Genomic DNA, 24,952 nt, shown 5'->3' with positions numbered 1-24,952 from the left:
GCTTGGTGAGGAAGAGTGAACTGCACGAAGCATATTTCCGTGCTTGTGTGAGAGAGTGATCGTGCACGAAGCGTGTTTTCGTATTTTCTTCATATATCAATATCATTGCATGAAGGGTCTTACCGTGCTTGAGAGAAGGTGAGAATATGCATGAAGAGAATTTCCGTGCTAGCTATTATATTATATCGTGAGGATGAGAGTAAAAGTACGAAGGGTGTTGCCGTGCTGTTTGTTGGTATTGTTGTTCTTTATTTTGCTATTCAGACTGAGAACTTGACTTTATGGCTTTGTAATTATCTTTGAAAGGTTTGTTCAGAGTTATTATAGAAGTATGAGTTGTGATTTACTTAATAACACCTTTCTTTATTTTTTCATTTTATATCTCTTTACTTATGTAGTTATTAACTCTCTCACGTGTTGTTATCCTGTTATTATACTTGATATTTTATGTCTTCTCTCATTATTTCTTGTTACTTAACTGCACATGAGGAGGAAACTTCATACCAAATGCTTGGCAATCCTTGGTAGAGCTTTTTATGTATGTGTCTTGTCTTAGCCTCGTCACTACCTCATCAAGGTTAGGATCGACACTTATAGAGTACATTGGGTCAGTTGTACTCATACTATACTTCTACACTTCTTGTACAGATTTAGACACTGATACCAGCAGAGTCCCGAGAGGTGCTTACCGATATTAGACAGACGACTCGAGGTGCAGCTGCTTACCATTCGCAGGCCTTAGAGTCTTCTTTTTATTTCTTTTGGACTATTTATATTTACCAGGCAGTATTGTACTTCTTTCAGGATAATGTATTTAGCAAACTCTAGTAGCTCATGCACTTGTGACTCCACGTCTTAGGATGGTTGATCATTAGTGTTGATCTTTAAACTTGCTATGTACTCTTCTAAGTTACTGTTACTCTATATTATCATCTAGTTGTTAACTGTTGGTTTCATTTCTTCCATATTCATTATTTTGTGTTGGCTTGCCTAACAAATGGTGTTAGGCACCATCATTACCCCATAGGTTGGGATTTTGGGTTGTGACACTTGCTATTAAATTGTTGCAACTTAGGAAATTGATAAATCACATGCATCTTCAAGTTGTCAATTCTTTGCGTATACGGCTTTGCATTTATGAGAAAATATTTGGCTTGTGGCTCAGATTTATCTTAAATAGCCTCAATGATAAAGTTTTTCAATTACTCAATAGGAATCAGACCTACCGTGCAAACTTGGATCTCCTTGGTTGTTATTGCTTGGTTTGCGGAGGGCTCTTTTTTCTCTTGTGACTCATGAAGCTTCTAAGGTGCTTATGCAAATTTTCGTTCTACAATGCTCTCCACTTTATTTGTCAATTTGGAAAGTTTAGGATCTTGTATATGTTTTGACAAGCTTTCAATTGTTTTCATCAAATTTGCAAGTTATTCTTTTAAGGTAGAAGCTTCAACTACTATCGCTTGTATGACCACTGTAGAGGGTGAAGAATAGTATGGATCATTACTTAAATAAAGCTTTGATTGAAGAGGGATATGATGGAATACTGGAGTAAATCTAGAGCTCAAAATATTATCTTCTTTTTGCATGATGCGGTTGTTGTTGGACAAGAAATATCGTTCTTTTGACAGGCTGAGTCAAGCCAAAGTTCTTTCTACCACATGAGCAATACTGTTCCCTTCTTCTAGCATGTATGAAGAGGATATCCCTTCTTTCAAAGAATATTATGCGGAAACATGAGATGACTTGAATGGTACTTGCAACACTTGTATTCCTACTATTTCAGCTTCACTCCTCTTGATTTGGCCAGCAATCTTCAAGGTAACTTTAAATTCATTTTTGATTGAGCCTCCTTAGTAGTATGGGATCTGGAGTAGATCTTCATTGCGGTCTTCTTAGTAGTTTTGAACTTGGAAGAGAAGAGATGAGAGGTAAAGATAGTCCTATTGGGTGTTCCAAATTTTGTAACAACTAAATTTTATTCCTGAAAAATAAATAATCAAGACAACAAAAATAGTGACAAATAACAATCTTTGTATTTCAATAAATTATGTGGGTTATAATTTCAAGACTATCTTAAATCGAAATATATAGACATCTGATTCTTCTCCTCACGACTGTTGATTTTAAGGGCTTATTCTTGAATTGCAGGACTAAACTTATTGGTTGAATTTTTATCATGGATGTGGAGCCAGACTTTGATCATGGACGTGGAGTGTATGAAATACTTGCAGAAACCAATGAAGACGAAGACTTCTTGATTTTTCAAAGACTTACAGATCATCAATGAAGAGGAAAACTTCTTGAGTAATGAAAGACTTGCGGATCACACCAGAGAGGAAAACTTCTTGATTAATGGACTTCTCCTCTTCTTCTGATTGATCTTCTGATGATCTTCTTTTGATTTTATGGAGACCCATATTTATAGTTATAGACTTATAGGGGAAGGTAGTTTGTGATAAATACATACTCTTTCTCCTTCAATTTCATATGAGTCATTAAAGCTATCACTAAAGCTATGTGATAAGACTACATATGATTGGTTGAACCATATCATTTTAATACTTGACGATATTTGATTGGTTCTAACATTAACTTGGTATACTACATCACTTATGCATGTGGCTCGCATGATTTTAATGGTCCTTAATTTGACTTAGCGCGCCATGTCATTTGATTGGCATGGACCTTGGGCTATTGGAGCGGACTCGTTTTTTGGAGAACAACTCAATGAACTAGCCCAATAAATTTAGACTTTAATTTAAATCCATCTTTTAAACTTAAATAATTTAATCTTGGTTTGGGCTTGATATTACTTTGAATATAGAAATTTATCCAAATTTAATATGGACTTTAATCCCATAAAATTCACATGTCTACAATCATATTTTTACATTATTAACGACATATAAATAGGTACAAATAAGTGTTACAAAGAAATTAGAATAAAGAATATCAGCATAATATTTTAAACTACTGGTGAAGTTACTATTACAAAATCAAACTAGAAGGAGATCTCTGAAATTATCTTTAAATTGTAAACGCAATTAATACAGTATAACTAAATCAGTAAAAACTCCAATTTGCTTTCAGTGCATCAACCTACAAAAGCTTGCACCATTTGAGTTACTTTTAGCTAAGTTACATATTATCATTATTATTTGAGAAATTCAATTATTGAAGGTCATATCATCATGTGAAACAAAAACTTAGAATGAAGATTGAAATGCAGTTATCCTAAAATTAGCAATTTTTCGTAGTCAAGAGACCGATTCCTCCCATATCCCCATCCACCACCCCAACCCAAAGTACCCTTTCGGTTTAGCGATGTTTAGAATTTGAAGAATCATTGTGCAATAAGGAAAAATAATAGAACGAAGGAAAAAAGTAACAACAGAAATTCGTCTAATTAGCATTCCAAAATTTGTTTTAGGAAATATAGTAGACTAATTGCATTATGATAGTTAAATTTCGGTTAAGGAACTTTTACCATTCTCCTCCTTTTTATGGTTTACTAGTTTTTCGGCACGGACGTTGCGCGTGTATTGTAATTCAATGAATGCAAAATTCTTTAGAAAAAATATACGTATTATATTACTTAACTCAATAAAGAAAAAAATTCTAATCCATATATTTCACTTCACCTATAAACACCTTCTTGAGCTTTAAAATTACAGAAGCAGGAACTATCTCACAATTGATAAAGATATACTACTATATACTACTAATCAAAGTTTTGATCCAACTGTATCCTTGAAAATCATGTATTGGACATGTGTTTTTAAAGTTTGTAACTTCTTCATTACATTTTTTTTAATTTGTATATTTTCATTCCTGAATATAATTAATACTATTGGTTTTTGGACATCTCCTCCTATCATATTCATCTCTCGTTTTAATCTCCGAAATAGTTCAAGGAAAGAAATTGAAGCATAAACTTACTGGAGTTAAAGGTCATTTCCGAGGAAACGCAACTCCGTAAATTTCTTTGCATCGTTTCACATACTTAGGAAAGAGTCTACAGTTTCTCTTTTGTGTTTTAGCCATGTGGCAATGATGAAGGCATTTCCGACTGTTAACATAAAGAGATTCAAATTTCTTTAGATCAACAAAGCTGTTCATTTCGAAATTAAAACTCATTCACATTTTTTTCTTTGGGACTCGTACACTGTTACACCTTAGCCTTAGGCACTCAAAATGCTTGTAATACTGAAAGCCATCCATCCCATAATCATTTTCTGAGAGAATTTCCAACAATGTGCATGAAACCTTTTCTACATATTAAAAATCAAGAAAATAGCAGTTGGACAACGTAAAGAAATATGTGTCCCTTTAACATTCTATTATACCACAAAGTCGTCATCTTAATATATTTTGCTTTTTGAAAAAATTAATAGCATTTATAGTTATTCTCTGAAATAACACAACTTTTAGAGGAGGGACTTTAAATTAATTTTTTTCTTTTATTTAAATATTATTTTTAATATTATTTTAATATAATTAAATGCCTAAATAAAACTATTAATTTAGAAGAGTATTTTAGTAATTTAACTTTTAACTTTTGGGTTTCTCACCTTTATAATAATTAGTTTCTCGATACGGGTGGCACACATGTATACCAAATTCACACAGTACAGTTGTTAGTTAATATTCATATGGCCATACAAAGCTTTGAATAGATAATTATAAATGAAAAAATAAAATACAAGTTAATAATAAGAATAAAATACAAGTTTATGTGAGTATTGATCAATATGAAACATCAAATGCTAACTTGTTTGTCAAAATCAAAATGATTGAATGTCATTTAAATCTATGGACATAAACAATCAAAGTTTAATTAGATACATGTAACTTTTTTTTTTTACTTATTTACATTTTATGGTGTACAAGCTATATCACTAATTGGCTGCTGGAGAAACTAAATAGATATGATTTTTTAACTAAATCTATGGTTGAATAAATTTCAAATCTCAAAATTCAAAATTAATTAAGCGCACAATGATTGCAAGTTTTTGTCGATAGAATTCTTGCTACTGTAGTTTCTCGGCATTACAAATACGAAGATTACCAAATCATTTTCGAATAATTCGTCTGTTAAAAAATTATGCATTTATAACAAACTATTCATGTATCTCAAACTTATGCACTATTAAATTTTTTTACACATACTAACTTTTTTAATTTAATAAATTAGTGCTTAATACATATCAATATTATCATTCATAATATTTTTATTATTGTAATGGCAGAATATTAAATAATTCATGAGTTTTCACAAATTTTAATACAAATCACTCTAAAGCATAAATCAAAAAAGAAATATATTAAAAGTTTTTATTCTATGTTTATCAATGAAACTGGAAATTGGAAGTATCTTAACTCTGTCAATCTAAAAAGAATCTCAATAAAATAGTATGTGCAGAGAAAGACATAAAGTTCATCAACAAATACTTTATAAGTAAAAAAATATAAATATAGGAAATGTCCTTTTCCATTAGAGAAGGCTAATTAAAACTACAAGGACATTACGTGAATGAGAAAATCAAAATACCATTGTAAATAATGAAACATGTCGAAACTTCTAATGATACTGACACATATAATTTTTTTTCTTGAAAACTAATTAAATCTCCTTTATCTAAACACGTTGAAACTCCATCGTAAAATGTCTCACGATGTTGTTTGTCGAGGATGGTGTGAAGATCATTGTTAACTTCCATTTTCCGGCGCAAAATTAAAGAACTTTTAAGAACTAATGAATGGCTATGGGCTTGTCATTTGTTTTTCACTATGGGTCTCATTTGTATACGGTGTGTAGCTTTTCATCTCCATTTCGTAAATGGAATACAAAAAGGAACGGTTGTGACTTTTAACAAAGAACATGAAACGTTAGCTTGGTTCTTTTTTAAAATATTATTTTGTTACGATCCAATTTCTCCCTCCGTAAACTGTCGTGACGACACCTAATCTCTACGACTAGGTAAGCCTAACACTTTGCAGAAATGAAACAAAAGCATGAACATTAACTACTAACAATAATAAATATCTAAAAAGCAACTGAATGCCACTCGGTATATACAATTAACACCTCTGAAAATGTACAAAATAATTCTCAATACCCGGAATACCGTAAGTCACAAGCTACTAAGAAGTCTTAACCGTTTTATACATCATTTCTACAGAAAAGAAGGCAAAATGAACACAGGGGAATAGAGGGGGACTTCGAAGATCTGTGGACGCGGGCAGATGTACTTTGAAGTCTCCAATAAGCAGTAACAACTGCAACTAGTGATAAGGCTGGTAAGATGAACCTGGATCTGCACAGGAAAAATATGTGCAGGAAATGGCGTGAGTATACCACAACGGTACCCAATAAGTGCCAAGCCTAACCTCGATCGAGTAGTGACGAGATCAGGTCAGGGCCCTACTAGTATAAATATAATGAAATAAGACAGAATGAAATATCGCAGTAAAAATAAATACGGAAATTTAAGAGGAATAGAATCAATGAAAGACAACATCTCAGAACATAGTGATAACAACAGGGGATCTCCCGAGATGCCGTCTCATAGTCCTAAACGTAAATGTGTAGGGGGATCTCCCGGAATACCGTTTCGTAGTCCCAAAATAAATATGCTGAGCAGGGGGATCTCCCGGAATACCGTTCTGTAGTCCCAAAGTAAATATGCAGTACAAGGGGATCTCCCGAAATACCATTCTTTAGTCCCAAAGTAAATATGCAGCGCAACCAACCGAAATAACAGTTACAACAAGAAATCCTATAGTTTAGACTAAGTTCAAATCAAGGAAAAACAGGTAATTTCACTAACCATGCTGCACAGAGTTCAGATAGGTAGCTAAACAAGTAGGCATGCTATTCTAGTCTAAACAGGATAGTTACATATGCTAGTGTGTTTCAAATAAGGAGAAAACAAGTTATGACTTAGTGAGAAATAGAGTTTTACAACAAATAGCTCGTGTACGTACTCATCACCTCACGTACACGACGCTCACATATCAAACAGTACCAAATTCTAAGGGCAGTTCCCCCACATAAGGTTAGGCAAGCCACTTACCTCGAACCAAGCTGAATCAATCAGTCACAATGCCTTTCCCACAAATATCCGGCTCTGAGTGGCCCAAATCTAGCCAAAATCAATTACATAGCATAAATATAAATACAAGAAACTAATCTAATTAATGAAATCAAAGCTAAGGTAAGAAATTAAAAAACCGTTCAAAAAGCCTCCTTGGGAATACATCTCGAAATCGGGTAAAAGTCACAAAATACAATCACCCATTCACTAACGAGATCACTCGTATCAAATTTATCCAAATCCGATGTCTAAATCCCACTCAAAACTTAGAAATTCGGTTGGGAAACTTTTCCCCCATTCTCCCAACCTTCTCACTCAAATTCCTTAATTAAATGAAAAAAACAATAATAGATTAATGAAATATGATCAAAATCAAGTTAGGAATCGTTACCCTAAATCTCTCTCTGAAAATCCCTCAAAGAATCGCCAATTTCCGAGCTCCCAAGTCCAAAAATAGAGAAATGTATCAAACCCTCAAAATTTTTCCTTTTCTGCCCAGCAATTTCGCTCCTGCGACCTATTCATCGCACCTGCGGCACCGCACCTGCGGAAATTCCATCGCAGGTGCGGAAATGACTTAAGGAAACTAGGACCGCTTCTGCGAGAAAGTGGCTGCACCTGCGGAAACTGGTCCGCTTCTGCGGTCTCACTTCGCACCTGCGCTCCAGGGTCGCATCTGCAGGCATCGCAGATGTGGAATATTACCTCGCACCTGCGATCCCTGAGCTCCTCCTTCCAAACCGCTTCTGCGCCTGATCTTGTGCACGTGCGAGTTCGCACCCGCAATTCCCAACCGCATATGCGAAAACACCAGCAACCAGAAATCTTCAGCAAATGCATAAGTCTAAATTTCAACCCGATGAGCATCCGAAACACACCCGAGGCCCCCGGGACCTCAACCAAACATACCAACCAATTCTAGAACACCATACGAACTTAGTCGAGCTTTCAAACCACATCAAACAATGCTAAAATCACGAATCATCCTCCGATTCAAACTTAAAGAACTTAGAATTTCCAATCTCGACAACTGATGCTGAAACCTATCAAACCACGTCCGATTAACCCCAAACTTTGCACACAAGTCATATTCAACCCTACAGACCTATTCCAACTTCCGGAATTAGAATTCGACCCCGATATCAAAAATTCCACTACTGGTCCAAAACTCCAAAAATTCGACTTTCGCCATTTCAAGCCTAAATGAGCTACAGACCTCCAAAACACAATCCGGACACATCCCTAAGTCCAAAATCACCTAACGGAGCTAACGGAACCGATGTAACTCTATTCCGGAGTCGTCTTCATATAGTTCTGACTACTGTCTAAATTCTAAGGCTTAAAATTCTATTTAGGGACTAATTGTCCCAAACACTCCCCAAAAACCAAAATGAAACCTCCCGGCAAGTCACAATAGCAGAAAAAAATACGGGGAAAGTAGTTAATAGGGAAATAGGTCTATAACTCTCAAGTCAACCGGTCGGGTCGTCATATCCTCCCCATCTTAAAACAATCATTCGTCCTCGAACGAGTATAGAGACATACCTGAAGCTGTGAAAAGATGAGGATAACGGCTGCGCATATCCTGCTCGGTCTCCCAAGTCGCCTCCTCGACCAGCTTGCCCCGCCACTGAACCTTTATTGATGCAATGTTCTTTGACCTTAGCTTCCGAACTTGCCTGTCCAAAATAGACACTAGCTCCTCAACGTAGGATAGATCCTTGTCCAACTAGACTGAGCTGAAATCCAACACATGATACCGATCGCCGTGATACCTCCGAAGCATCGAAACATGAAATACCGGATGAACTCCTGCTAGGCTGGGAGGTAAGGCAAGCTCATAAGCAACCTCCCCAACTCACCGTAACACCTCAAAGGGGCCAATAAACCTTGGGCTCGGCTTGCCCCTCTTTCCGAACCTCATAACGCCCTTCATAGGCGAAACCCGAAGCCGGACCTGCTCTCCAACCATGAATGCAATATCGCGAACCTTCCGGTCTGCATATCTCTTCTGTCTGGACTGGGTTGAGTGAAGTCTGTTCTGAATCACCTTCACTTTCTCCAAGGCATCCTGAACCAAGTCCGTACCCAATAATCTGGCCTCGCCCGGCTCGAACCAGCCCACTGGGGACCGACACTGCCTACCATACAGAGCCTCAAACAGTGCCATCTGAATGCTGGACTAGTAACTGTTGTTGTAGGCAAACTACACAAGTGGCAAGAACTGATCCCAAGTACTTCCAAACTCCATCACACACGCATGGAACATATCCTCAAGAATCTGAATAATGTGCTCGGACTGCCCGTCTGTCTGAGGGTGAAAAGTTATGCTTAACTCCACCCGAGTACCCAACTCCTACTGTACGGCTCTCCAGAACTGCGATGTAAACTGCTTGCCCAGGTCATAAATGATGGATACCGGTACGCCATGAAGTCTGACAATCTCACGAATATAAATTCGAGCTAGCTACTCGGAAGAATAGGTAGTCATCTCAGGAATGAAATGAGCTGACTTGGTTAGCCTGTCCACAATCACCCAAACTGCATCAAACTTTCGGTGAGTCCGTGGGAGTCCAACAACGAAGTCCATAGTGATCCGCTCCCATTTCCACTCCGGAATATCTATCTTCTGAAGCAACCCACCCGGTCGCTGATGCTCATACTTCACCTGCTAGCAATTTAGACATATAGCCACATACTCTACTATGTACTTCTTCATCCTCCTCCACCAATAATGCTTCCTCAGGTCCTGTGATACATCTTCGCGGCACCTGGATGAATGGAGTACCGTAAGCTGTGAGCCTCCTGGAGAATCAACTCACGCAAACCGTCCACATTGGGCACACATAACATGCCATGTATCATCAATGCACCATCATCTCCAATAGTTCCCTCCTTAGCATCACCATGCTGGATCGTGTCCTTAAGGACAAGCAGATGGGGGTCATCATACTGACGCTCCCTGATACGATCATAAAGAGAAGACTGAGAGACCACACAAGCCAATACTCGTCTCGGCTCAGAAATATCCAATCTCACAAACTGGCTGGCTAAGATCTGAACATCTAACGCCATGGGCCTCTCAACTGCTGGTAGATAAGCTAAACTCCCCAAACTCTCTGCCCGATGACTCAAAGCATCGGCCACCACATTGGCCTTCCCCGAGTGGTACAAAATGGTGATTTCATAATCCTTAAGCAGCTCTAACCACCTCCTCTGACGCAAATTAAGATCCTTCTGCTTGAACAGATGCTGCAAACTCCGGTGATCAGTGTAGATCTCATAAGGAACGCCGTACAAATAGTGCCTCCAAATCTTCAAGGCATGAACAATAGTTGCTAGCTCAAGGTCGTGGACATAATAGTTCTTTTCATGCACCTTCATCTGTCTGGACGCGTAGGCAATCACCCTACGGTCCTGCATCAACACTGCGACGAGGCCAACTCATGACACATCACAATAAACTGTATAAGACCCCGAACCTGAAGGTAATACCAATACTGAGCTATAGTTAAAACTGTCTTGAGCTTCTGAAAGCTCTCCTCACACTCCTCTGTCCACCTGAATGGAGCACCCTTCTGGGTTAGCCTAGTCATAAGCGCTGCAGTAGATGAAAATCCCTCAACAAACCGACGGTAATACCCCGCTAAACCAAAGAAGCTCCGGATCTCTGTAGCTGAGGACGGTCTGGGCCAACTCTGCACTACTTCCACCTTCTTCAGATCCACCTTGATCCCCTCACTTGACACAATATGACCCAAGAATGCCACGGAATCTAACCAGAACTCACATTTTGAGAACTTTGCATACAACTTCTTTTCTCTCAAAGTCTGAAGCACTGTCCTCAGGGGCTGGTCATGATCCTCCCGAGTCTGGGAATACACTAGAATGTCATCAATGAATACGATGATGAAAGAATCAATATAGGACCAGAACACACTGTGCATCAAGTGCATAAAGGCTGCTGGGGCATTGGTTAGCCCAAATGACATCACAAGGATCTCGTAATGGCCATACTGAGTCCTGAAAGCAGTCTTCGGGATATCTGGCTCCCAAATCTTCAACTGATGATATCGCAAGTCAATCTTGGAAAACACTTTGGCACCCTGTAACTAATCAAGTAGGTCATCAATACGAGGCAAAGGATACCTGTTCTTCACTGTGACTTTGTTCAACTGGCGTTAATCAATACACATACGCATAGAACCATCCTTTTTCTTCACAAACAAGACAGGAGCACCCCAAGCAACTCCTGCAACTGCTCCTTCAAATCTTTCAACTCAGGAGGAGCCATACGGTATAGACAAATAAAGATGGGCTTAGTGCCCGACAACAAATCAATGCCGAAATCAATATCTCTGTCGGGCGGCATGCCCGGAAGATCAGTTGGGAACACATCTGGAAAGTCCCTCACTACTGGAACTGACTCAACTGTAGGGGTATCAATACTGACATCTCTCACATAAGCTAGATGCGCGTCACACCCCTTCTCAACCATTCGTTGAGCTTTAAGAAATGAAATAGCTCTACGGGGAGTATACTCTAAGGTACATCTCCACTCTAATCGCAATAAGCCTGGCATAGCCAGCGTCACGGTCTTAGCGTGACAATCAAGAATAGCATAATGGGGCGACAACCAGTCCATGCCCAAGATAACATCAAAATCGACCATGCTGAGTAATAATAAGCCGGCTCTGGTTTCAAAACCACTAAGAGCAATCAAACACGATCGATACACGCGGTCCACAATAGGAGAATCTCCAATAGGAGTAGACACATAAATAGGGGAACTCAAAGGATCCCGAGATACGCCCAAATGTGGGGCAAAATAAGAGGACACATATGAATACATAGAGCCTGGATGAAATAAAATCGACGCATCACTATGACAGACTGGAACAATACCTATAATGACAGAGTCGGAAGCAGCTGCCTCTGTACGAGCTGGAAGAGTATAATACCTGGCTGGCCTCCTCTTTAGGGCAACCTCGACCTCCTCGACCTCTACCTCGAGTTGGCTGAGCAGGTGGGGTGGTAGATGGTGCTAGAATTATGGCCTAAGGACCCAGTAGGGCACGTGGTGGCTGAGAAGTCTGTGGAGGTGCAACCCTCCTAAGTCTGGGGCAATCCCTCACCATATGGCAGGTGTCTCCACACTCAAAGCAACCCCTCAGAGGGCGTGGCTGTTGCGACTGACTCGGGCCAGGTTTGCTGGACTAGCCGCTAAAAGCACCCCGAGTAGGAGGCACATTACATATTGGAGGTGCATAATAAGGCTCCTTGGGCCTAGAAGGGGCTAGAAATCACTGGCGGCTGGAAGAGCTGAATGAACGGGGCGAGCTGCTGGGGCATGAGCTCCAGAATAAGAACCAGTCTCTCGAGACCTCTTGGCCTCTCTTTCCTCTCGGTCTCGGGCAAGCATGCCCTCCAATCTCCTAGCAATAATCATAACCTGCTGGTAAGAGATATCCATCTCCAACTCCCTGACCATACTAATCCTGATACTGGGGTGGAGTCCTTCAATAAATCATCAAACCCTCTCTCGAACTGTGGCAACCAAGGCTAGTGCATGTCGGGCCAAATCACTGACGCAAACTGCATACTGACACAGTCATAGCACCCTGGCAAAGCTGCTCAAACTCCGCACGCCATGAGTCCCTGAGGCTCTGAGGGACATACTCTCTCAAAAACATGTCCGAGAACTGAGTCCATGTAAGTGAAGCTGCCTCATCCAGACTACTCAACTCATAAGCACGCCACCACTAATAGGCTGCTCCTCTAAGCTGGAAAGTGGTAAAAGAAACCCCACTCGTCTCCGCTATGCCCATAGTACGGAGAATACGATGACACTCCTCCAGAAAACCTTGAGCATCATCTGAAGCGAATCCGCTGAAGGTAGGTGGGTGGTACTTCTTGTACCTCTCAAGTCTGAGCTACTTCGCCTCAAAAGCGGCTGTCCTGGTCTCATGCTGAACCGGGGCTACCGGCATCATAGGAATGAACTCTGTGGCCTGATCAACCTAGACCCTCTGCTCACGAGTACGGGCTGCAGGAGTCTGTTCCCCTCCCCCAGCCTGAGATGTGGCGGGAGCTAACGGAATTAATCCAGCTTGAGCTAAGGTGCTGAACATGCTCATGAACTGGGCTAGAGTGTCCTGGAGGGCTGGTGCAGCAATAGGAACCTCTGGTGCCTGCCCTCCAACTAGAATTGCTGGGGGCTCCTCTGTCGCAGCTCGCGCGGGTGCTCTGGCTGCACCGCGTGGCTGTACTCTACCCCAGCCCCGGCCTCTGCGGCTCTAGCAGGGGGCGCGGGTGTCTGGTCGTCAGATCCTCCGGTACGGGTCCTCACCATCTGTGAGAAAGAATAGAATAGAGAAAGTTTTAGAATTTGATGCCAATAACTCGCACGACAAGGAATCAAAAGAAGTATGTTTGTTCCTAACAGTTCCATAGCCTCCCGAAGATAAATACAACCGTCTCTATACTGATCCGCGAGACTCTAATAAACCGGCTTGTGACTCACAACTCCTATGAACCTAGAGCTATGATACTAACTTGTCACGACCCAATTTCTCCCTCCGTGAACTGTATTGACGGCACCTAGTCTCTACGACTAGGTAAGCCTAACACTTTGCGGAAATGAAACAAAAACATAAACATTAACTACTAACAGTAACAAATATCTAATAAGCAATTGAATGCCACTTGTCATATACAATTATCACCTCTGAAAATGTACAAAACAATTCCCAAAACTCGGAATACCGTAAGTCACAAGCTACTAAGAAGTCTTAACCGTTCTATACATCATTTCTACAGAAAGAAGGAAAAATGAACATATGGGGATAGAGGGGGACTCCGAAGATCTGCGGACTCGGGCAGATGTACCTTGAAGTCTCCAATAAGCAGTAGCAACTGCAACTAGTCATAAGGCTGGTAAGATGAACCTGGATCTACACACGAAAAACATGTGCAGGAAACGGCGTGAGTACACCACAACGGTACCCAATAAGTGCCAAGCCTAACCTTGGTCGAGTAGTGACGAGATCAGGTCACGGCTCTACTGGTATATATATATAATGAAATAAGACAGAATGAAATATTGCAGTAAAAATAAATACAGAAATCTAACAGGAATAGAATTAATGAAAGACAACAGCTTAGAACACAGTGATAACAACAGGGGATCTCCCGAGATACTGTCTCGTAGTCCCAAACGTAAATGTGCATTCCGTAGTCCCAAAATAAATATGTTGAGTAGGGGGATCTCCCGGAATACCGTTCCATAGTCCCAAAGTAAATATGCGGCGCAACCAACCGAAATAATAGTTACAGCAAGAAATCCTATAGTTTAGACTAAGTTCAAATCAAGGAAAAACAGGTAATTTCACTAAACATGCTGCACATAGTTCAAATAGGCATCTAAACAAGTAGGCATGCTATTCTAGTCTAAACAGGATAGTTACATATGCTAGTGTGTTTCAAATACGGAGAAAACAAGTTATGACTTAGTGAAAAATGGAGTTTTACAACAAATAGCCCGTGTACGTACTCGTAACCTTACATACACATCGCTCACATATCAAACAGTACCAAATCCTAAGGGAAGTCCCCCCACGCAAGGTCAGACAAGCCACTTACCTCGAACCAAGCTCAATCAATCAGTCACAATGCCTTTCCCATGAATATCTGGTTCCGAGTGGCCCACATCTAGCCAAAATCAATTACATAGAATAAATATAACTACAAGAAACTAATCTAGTTAATGAAATCAAAGCTAACGCAAGAAATTAAAAAATCACTCAAAAAGCCTCCCCGGGCACACGTCTCGGAATAGGGTAAAAGTCATAAAATAAAATCACCCATTCACTCACGAGATTACTCATACCAAAATTATCCAAATCCGATGTCTAAATCCCACTCAAAACTTAGAAATTCGGTTGGGGAACTTTTCCCCCATTCTCCCAACCTTCTCACTCAAATTCATTAATTAAATGAAGAAAACAACTATAGATTGATGAAATATGATCAAAATCAAGTTAGAAATCATTACGCCAAAGCTCTCTTTGAAAATCCCTCAAAGAATCGCCAATTTTCGAGCTCCCAAGTCCAAAAATGGAGAAATGAATCAAACCCTCGAATTTTCCCTATTCTGCCCTGCGGAAGTTCTATCGCAGGTGCGGAAATAACTTAAGGAACCTGGGACCGCTTCTGCGAGAAAGTGGCCGCACCTGCGCGTGCGCACCTGCGAAAACTGGTCCGCTTATGCGGTCTCACTTCGCACCTGCGCTCCAGGGTCACATCTGGGGGCATCACAGATGCGGAATATTACCTCGCACCTGCGATCCCTGAGATCCTCCTTCCAAACTGCTTCTGCGCCTTATCTTGCACACATGCGAGTCCGCACCTGCGGTTCCCTAACTGCAGATGCGAAAACACCAGCAACCAGAAATCTTCAGCAATTGCATAAGTCCAATTTTTAACCCGTTGAGCATCCGAAACACATCCGAGACTCCCGGGACCTCAACCAAATATACCAACCAATCCTAGAATACTATACGAACGTATTTGAGCCTTCAAACCACATCAAACAATGCTAAAATCACGAATCATCCTCCGATTCAAACTTAAAGAACTTAGAATTTTCAAATTCGACAACCAATGCTGAAACTTATCAAACCACGTCTGATTGACCCCAAACTTTGCACACAAGTCATATTCAACCCCACAAACCTATTCCAACTTCCGGAATCAGAATCCGACCCCGATATCAAAAATTTCACTACCGGTCCAAAACATCAAAAATTCGACTTTCGCCATTTCAAGCATAAATGAGCTACAGACCTCCAAAATACAATTCGGATACGTTCCTAAGTCCAAAATCACCTAACGAAGCTAACAGAACTGACATAACTCCATTCAAGAGTCGTCTTCATATAGTTCCGACTACGGTCCAAATTCTAAGGCTTAAACCTCCATTTAGGGACTAAGTGTCCCAAACACTCCCGGAAAAATAAAAATAAAATCTCCCGGCAAGTCACAATAGCCAAAAAAGATACGGGGAAGCAGTTAATAGGGAAACAGGGCTATAACTCTCATGGCGACCGGCTGGGTCGCCACATATTTAGATTATTAGGTTTTTAAAAAGGACATTTTGATAATTCAACTTTTAGGTTAAAGGGTTCCCACTTTTACAATAATATAGATATAGATTAATTGAGATACTTTTTCCCTTTTAAATTGCCAAAAAAGTCAAAAAAAGAATTGGATAAAGATAGAGTTTAGAGAACTACTGATATTTTCAGTCGGTAAGCCTTATGAGAAATATAATATGGATATGTGTGTTTCGAAAATATTAATCATAGTATACTAAAGAAAAAAGACAATGTTAAATTTACTATGAAATAAAAAGACGGAAAGAAAACGAGAATGGGATTTGTATATCTAAAAGTTACCATGAAACAGCTGCAATATACTCACATTTTCTATATGTGATTCGGTTATTATTATTTGTCTCTACTTAACTATGGGAGGTTTGAAAACCAGATTACAACATTTCTTTATACGTTATTGCCACTCACTTAGTATTATGAGTTTCAAGTTCTTGAAATGGTGAGTTCTTGTAATGACCCGATTTGTCGTATTGAGTTGAAGCGCTCCTTTTTACGATTCAAGACCTTTAGTAGGTTTATTTTATATTTTATGACTTGCACGCATGGTTGGTTTTGATTTTTGAGAGGCTCGTGAGAGTTATGGAAGAGAAATTCTCGATTTGGAAGCTTTAAGTTGTTGGAGTTGGCCAATAGTTGACTTTTGTATAAACGACTCCCGATTATTGATTTGATGGTTCCGTTAACTTCAAATGATAATTTTGGACATGTATATGTGTTTGGTTTGGGTCTCGTGTTATCCGAGGTCATTTCGGCGCTTCTAGTCAAAAGTTAGAAAATTGAATTATGAACATTTGAAATTGTTGAGTTTTGATGTTTGATTCTTGAATTTTGATATTGTTTTGATGTTTTGAGCTTACGAACAAGTTTGCGTTAGGTTTATATACTTGTTTGGATGGGATCTCGATGGGCTCGAGTGAGTTTTGGGGTTGTTTCGGACCATTTTAGCCTATTTTATAACAGTTGATCCGCCACTGTGTTACAGCACTTCGCGAACGCGTAGGTAGTAATGCATTCACATAGAGTACTTTAGGGCAGTGGGATTTTACCCTTCACGAACGTGAAGGTAGATATGGAAATGCGAAGCTCATGAGGATTGACCTTCGCGAACGTGAAGCCTGTGACTCGAACGTGAAGGCTGGCAGGGGGAGAAACCACCGTAGATGCAATAGCAGTGTCATGCCCCGAACCTAGGAGCGAGACAAGCACCCGGTGCCTCACCTAACCTGGCGTACCAAATTGTGACTAAGGGACTCTGAACACATAATGTCATACTTTGGCCATGGGGCCACCTTGCAAGACAATTTGCGAAGCAAAATATAAAACTGAATGGAAACTAGCGCTAACTAAACATCAATATAAAGTTAGGCTGAAAAGGCCGTCATAGCTACTACAGCTAACAAACCACCAAATTATACATACCAGGCCTACAAACCCAACATACTGCACTAACCAACAGGATATGTCTACAAGCCTCTACTGATAGATGTACTATGATCGGAACAGGTCCCCGACCTACCCATAACATATATACAGATATACATAAGATGTACACAATACTCTAGACCTGGCAACTCCGAAAGACGTGGAGCTTACCGATCAGGCTGAACTCGGGAAACACCTACTGAGGAGATCTACTCGTCTGTCTATCTGAACCTGCATGCATGAAATGCAGCGTCCCCGGAAAAGGGACGTCAGTACGAAATAATGTACCGAGTATGTAAGGCAATAACATAACTGAAAATCGAAACTGAACTGATAATATAATAACTGGAAGTAACTGGGAGTCAAAGATGATCTGGAGATATACTTACCTGCTGATACTGACTCAACTCCTTCAATATAGTAAGTAAAATAATTGTACGGCCTTATAAGGCTCGGTATATATAACTGCTCTGCCATAGTAGGCTCGCTCATAGGCGCTCGGCCATACTAGGCTATGTATCTCGACCATGCTGGGCTCGCTCATAGGCGCTCGGCCACAGTAGGCTCGGTATATAACTTTCCATCTGATCAGAGGTTGCCCAATAGGGGCCTGCCCATCGATTATAGCTCGATGGTAATGAAAATACTGTAATACTGTATATATAGGCTTGCTGCTCTCTTGACTGAAAGAAGACAATACTAAATTGAATATAGAATCTCGATAAGGAATAATATTGTAACTTATGAGACTAGAATAGTGTGAATAAATTCATGAATATGAACTTCTCTTTTTGTCTCATTACTAACACATGTAGCTACGAGATCATGCCAAAATGAAGGAAGGCTTAGCCTTAACATACCTTATCACAATCTTTCCAATCACCAAGTTGAACTCACCTCTTCGCACCTTAATCTACAAGAATGATAATAATACTATCGTTAAGTTACGAAAGGTACAACTATCGCACAACGAACGACAAACCTATTTTGTATTAAAACGGGCAGCATCTCCCCTATAATCCTTACTTCCTCCAAATTCAAGATAACACCAACAATACAAGAACATAACAATAACAACATATATACATCATTTTCCAGCCCTATATACACCATCAAATACTACAAAACAGCCCAACACACCCCAATCTCTTCGTACACAAAACGACCACCGTAGTAGTGTCAACCGACCCGAAAATGTTATGACGAACAACCAGCCAACCACCCTACATTTATATGGTGTTTATAAAACCCCTTCCTCCTCCAAAACTCCACAAAATAGTAGTAAAACACGCAGCCCAACAGCAACACAAAACAGTCCGCTACAAGTGAATAACTCGAACTCACGGCTTTCGATCACCGTCCCGTGAGTTCTTACAAGTATAGAACGACTTACCATGAATTTACAGAAGAAAAATTAGATGAAAGAGAGAAGTAAACTCACCTTATTTGTTGGATAACTCAGCTCTTATCTTGGTTCTTCAAACTCTAGGTTTTACCTCCAATTGGAACTTGAAAGGGAGAGAAAATCAATTAGGGTTTGTGGAAAATTTTTGGGAGGATTCTTTGCAGAGCTTATGTCTGGTTATTATGCTCTATTTTAAGTCTAATATATGAATAAAATAGGCCCTTAAAAGGCCTCTTTGGACGACCCGAAATGGCCCATTTTTGGGCTTTCATTTAAGCAAGTAGGTGACACACCTACTTGTCACCTAGCAGCTTGCGCAGTATCGCACAAATGCCCATATCTTTCTACTCCAATGTCGTATTGACAAACGGTTTAATGCGTTGGAAAATAGACTCATAGATCTTTAATTTGATGGGTGGAACACCCCATAACTCTAAGTATATTGGGAGAAAATCGCAGTTACATTGGATCCAAAGTTTCAGTAAAACTTATGAATGTAACTTGTGATGACTTTCATCGACTTTTGTTCCACAACTCGCTTGACTTCAAAACATAACACACGGATGTAATACGACTAATATAAATCATAACATAATCTCCTTATCATGTTAAGCACCCTAGTCTCACCCCAAAGGTACATGTTATAACATTCCCAACTTGTCGACTTTCAACGAAACATTGTTTTCTTCAATTGCTTTAGCTTCTGAACCGTCCAACCCTCTTTGTACTTGTTGTTCTTGATCTTAAATATTTGTAACCTCAGAGGTAACATTATTATCTTACTTTGTAAACTTTTCAAATATGATTTCATTTATGAGCTTACATCAATTGACTTACGACGTACTCGTACGTACGAAAACATGGGTTGTAACATCATTTCCCCCTTTGGAACATTCGTCCTCGAATGTTGACTGCTGCACATATCAGTCTCATAACCTATATCTCTCATAAATAATTTATTTCTGGCCTTTCCATCTAGGCAACTATTCTATGAATAAATCCATAGGCCAGGGCATTCCCCACTTTAGGCCTCTTTCTGACACCACGACTTTTGGTCTGAATCCTTCCAACCTTGTAATTATTGCGACATTCTGTCATGCAGCCTGTACGACTTTGTCCCTGTATGTGCGCCTATGCGACTCTTCTGTTCCTTTTCCTCCAGCTTTTAGCCAATCTCTAGGCCTCACTTTGGGAACATATATAGAACTATGACAAGTTGTTCCTCCCGGTATATATATGTGTAGTTAAGTTCTTTGCTCGGTACTTTGTCAAACTTACGACTGTTGCGATATCTTGTTTCGTAGCCTTATAAATATATCCTTATGGCTTTACTACATCTAGGTAGGTTATACTACACCATCACACTTACTTCATTTTATTATTGTCGAGGTTTGCTACCCAACTCCAGGTTACCCTCTCGCTGCTTATCCTATATGTATAAATCTAAGTCCTTTAGTTCTTCCTCATTACTGTTCATCTTAAGAATGACAGCCTAATATCATCTCATACTTTGGAACTTTTATCTGCCTATTGTTGATTCATCTTAATGTTGATCTATAATCTACCACTGATAAATTGAAACCTCTTAGCTAATACATTGTCCTTACGGATCACGTCTCATCAGAGAACATCTGAAGTTATTTGCTCGATCCACCTAGGGGCGATACTATACTTCAATAACCGTATTTCATCGCATCCCAACGTGATTCATCTTATGAGAGGTATTCTAATCTCATGCAATTCATGAAATCCCCTCTTTTTGAATCATTAACCAATCAATGGCCTTAACGTCATCCTCTTATCTATCACAATTACACCCTTATTCTACTACCAGGGCAACAATTCATCTCTTCAAATTGCTCATAGTCTTAGACTCCTCTAAGTTCATTCAGGCTATACTGAGTTTTTTTTTATAACTTACGGAAACCATCATCTCTCTTATTTTGATGGGCTTAATTCCGAGGCCTTACCTATTCTCGTCAGCTTCTCAATCACCTCTGCTTATCCTTACTCATGTCCGCCTAAAACCCTGTTGCTCTACCATACTTTATCTTGTGACCTACACATATTTATTTATAGTACTCACAACCTTCCTTTAACTTTCTAGCACCATACATTTCATTATGTTATTCTGGAACTTCAAGCGAGACATCAAACCGTCTCTAACTCTTCTTTAATCACTTAACCAGGCCTCTCGGTACTTGGAAACTATAGGCTAGAAGATATGCCACTGACAACACCACTATCATTTGTGGATACTGAATCACGGTGCTTTTAGCCCTCTATCTGATGTATGGACTATTCACAACCTCCTACACTTGTGCATCTCGTACCGTCTTAACCTTTAACTTACTTTGCTTTTAATCTTGCATTGTATCTTCTGTCTCTTTCATAACCTCTCTTCCACATAGGTAGAATTCACATCCACAACTTGAAGCTCTACTATAAACTTGTAGCTCTAGTGCGTACACAATCTGGTGGGAGCTTCATACTTACTCCTTATGAGACTGGTACTTTTTTTTAATCTGGCTTTATAGATACGACATCGAATTTCCTATGCTGGGTTTCACTTCGTTTATCTTGCATAATCTACTGATTTATCTGAACCTCTTGTCTAGCCATGACTAGGCTCTTCCTGAATTCGTGAATGAACTACTAACTACTCGTCAGTCCATGCTCATATTTACCTTCTGGGTAACCACTCTTGGGTTATGTCTTCTACCTTAACTTAACTTTTGCACTGGCTCCTAATGCATCAAGTGTTCATTCGCTCTTATTTATCAATAACATCTAGTATGGGAACCCTTACTGCCTCCCCTCGGTGTCGTGCTTGCATAATGTTCTGGACTCGTATCATGTCTGTAGGGTCTGAAAAAATGCAATATCATTCCTTATACCATTTACTACATTTTTCCTTTACTATTCCATAGTTACCTGAACCACTTAACTCTGACTTAATACCATATTATACCATCTTTTCCCCTTTAGGGGAGTATTAACATGTAATGCTATGAAGACTTACTTATAAATATTTTACCTCTTTATCTTCGACGTCTTTTCACGTCTTTATTGACTATTACTTGCCTTGCAGTAACCCTTATGTATCAAGGATAATTGAATATCTTACACACGACGGTCTCCGATACCTAGTGTAACTGGAACACTTAGTCCCTTAAGACTAACTTTGCTCAAAGTTCTTGCTTTAGGGAAGAGTCTTCTTGAGTGACCTTTGAAGGTTATTCTTCTGTTGTCGATTGTATTATTGCTGGAATGCGATATTTGAAATTCTCTTGATGTCAACTATCATTACCTCATTTGATCCCTAATTGATGTTCAATTTATCTTGTTCACTAGCCCATGCTAATTTCTATTACTCTGGGGGTCTAAATTGTTTTGTCTTTGTAATCACATTGGACGCACCAACTCATTTCTCGAAATGAGAATATGACTTTTGGCCTATACTCTTTTATTGTCTTAAGACCTGTCACCTCTTGTTTTTTTTTTTGTTTTTTTTTTCACTTGACTATAGACTCTGTCATCATATCATATTTTGATTTACCGTTATCACACATTTATCACATCTTACTCATAATACTTCATTTCCCTCTTCTTATACTCCTGCTAATACTTCTGTTTATCGCATTATTCTGAAAACTTCAACAAAACATTGTTTCACTTTTAGCTCCCCTAGCTCGATCCACCATTTCGGGTTACTCTAACCCAAGCTGGATCTTGATATCCCATCCTTCTCTTAAATTATATATGTTAGCTCCCATAGGGCATAACTGAGATGGGTGTGGCCAATTGTACATACCTCTATTTCTGTTGAAGGTAACTTAGAATCCATTTATTTCTCTGCCTGACATGGAAATTCGGACAGTCTTCATTAACTAGGTACCTCGTACCCTTCTTCACCTTGCTTCTGTTACATGTTGAAACTTACACTTTTACCTTATGATACTCCCATGGCCTGTTATTCACGGGGTATGTTAGATATTCCCATCTTAGGGTAAATGGGAAATTCGCATATATGGTAAGCACAATCTAATGGGGTCTCAAACAGGGCCACGTAGTCAAGAATTCTCTCTCTACAAATGGTTTTACCTACTGTTGTATTATACCTTTAGCTAGCTATAATTTTTCTAATTGAAAGCATCGCTATATCATTGGCAAACATAAGCTTTGACTCGAACTCTTATGACTCAGCTCTATAGCACGATTTGGATTTGAATGAAGAGTAACAAACACCTAAATGCCTTGTAGCCTCCTGCTTATAAGTGTGGTGCACAACACACCCATAAACAAGACTCTACTCGACACGGCTTGTAGACTCCCTAGGACAGAACTGCTCTGATACCAAGTTTGTCACGCCCCGAACCTAGGAGCGAGACAAGCACCCGGTGCCTCACCTAACCTGGCGTACCAAATTGCGACTAAGGGACTCTGAACACATAATGTCATACTTTGGCCATGGGGCCACCTTGCAAGACAATTTGCGAAGCAAAATATAAAACTGAATGGAAACTAGCGCTAACTAAACATCAATATAAAGCTAGGCTGAAAAGGCCGTCATAGCTACTACAGCTGACAAACCACCAAATTATACATACCAGGCCTACAAACCCAACATACTGCACTAACCAACAGGATATGTCTACAAGCCTCTACTGATAGATGTACTATGATCGGAACAGGGCCCCGACCTACCCATAACATATATACAGATATACATAAGATGTACACAACACTCTAGACCTGGCAACTCCGAAAGACGTGGAGCTTACCGATCAGGCTGAACTCGGGAAACACCTACTGAGGAGATCTACTCGTCTGTCTATCTGAACCTGCATGCATGAAATGCAGCGTCCCCGGAAAAGGGACGTCAGTACGAAATAATGTACCGAGTATGTAAGGCAATAACATAACTGAAAATCGAAACTGAACTGATAATATAATAACTGGAAGTAACTGGGAGTCAAAGATGATCTGGAGATATACTTACCTGCTGATACTGACTCAACTCCTTCAATATAGTAAGTAAAATAATTATACGGCCTTATAAGGCTCGGTATATATAACTGCTCTGCCATAGTAGGCTCGCTCATAGGCGCTCGGCCATACTAGGCTATGTATCTCGACCATGCTGGGCTCACTCATAGGCGCTCGGCCACAGTAGGCTCGGTATATAACTTTCCATCTGATAAGAGGTTGCCCAATAGGGGCCTGCCCATCGATTATAGCTCGATGGTAATGAAAATACTGTAATACTGTATATATAGGCTTGCTGCTCTCTTGACTGGAAGAAGACAATACTAAATTGAATATAGAATCTCGATAAGGAATAATATTGTAACTTATGAGACTAGAATAGTGTGAATAAATTCATGAATATGAACTTCTCTTTTTGTCTCATTACTAACACATGTAGCTACGAGATCATGCCAAAATGAAGGAAGGCTTAGCCTTAACATACCTTATCACAATCTTTCCAATCACCAAGTTGAACTCACCTCTTCGCACCTTAATCTACAAGAATGATAATAATACTATCGTTAAGTTACGAAAGGTACAACTATCGCACAACGAACGACAAACCTATTTTGTATTAAAACGGGCAGCATCTCCCCTATAATCCTTACTTCCTCCAAATTCAAGATAACACCAACAATACAAGAACAGAACAATAACAACATATATACATCATTTTCCAGCCCTATATACACCATCAAATACTACAAAACAGCCCAACACACCCCAATCTCTTCGTACACAAAACGACCACCGTAGTAGTGTCAAACGACCCGAAAATGTTATGACGAACGACCAGCCAACCACCCTACATTTATATGGTGTTT

At 39.6% G+C, this 24,952-nt stretch overlaps 2 long non-coding RNA genes across 2 annotated transcripts; one reads left to right on the top strand and one right to left on the bottom strand.

Moving 5' to 3' along the window:
• Window positions 1-1,533: 1,533 nt before the first annotated feature.
• LOC104088368 (uncharacterized) lies at window positions 1,534-2,363 on the bottom strand. Its single transcript, XR_684535.4, has 2 exons — window positions 2,275-2,363; window positions 1,534-1,981 (listed from the first exon to the last, which is right to left on the bottom strand). It is a non-coding gene; the product is annotated as an uncharacterized lncRNA (long non-coding RNA).
• LOC117274686 (uncharacterized) lies at window positions 1,727-2,588 on the top strand. Its single transcript, XR_004504840.2, has 2 exons — window positions 1,727-1,818; window positions 2,149-2,588. It is a non-coding gene; the product is annotated as an uncharacterized lncRNA (long non-coding RNA).
• The last annotated feature ends 22,364 nt before the right edge of the window (window positions 2,589-24,952 follow it).

Source organism: Nicotiana tomentosiformis, chromosome 12 (assembly GCF_000390325.3).
Source record: "Nicotiana tomentosiformis chromosome 12, ASM39032v3, whole genome shotgun sequence".
Taxonomy (NCBI): Eukaryota; Viridiplantae; Streptophyta; class Magnoliopsida; order Solanales; family Solanaceae; genus Nicotiana; species Nicotiana tomentosiformis.
The sequence above is the reverse complement of the archived record's forward strand: the minus strand, read 5'-3'. Positions and strand labels throughout refer to the sequence as shown.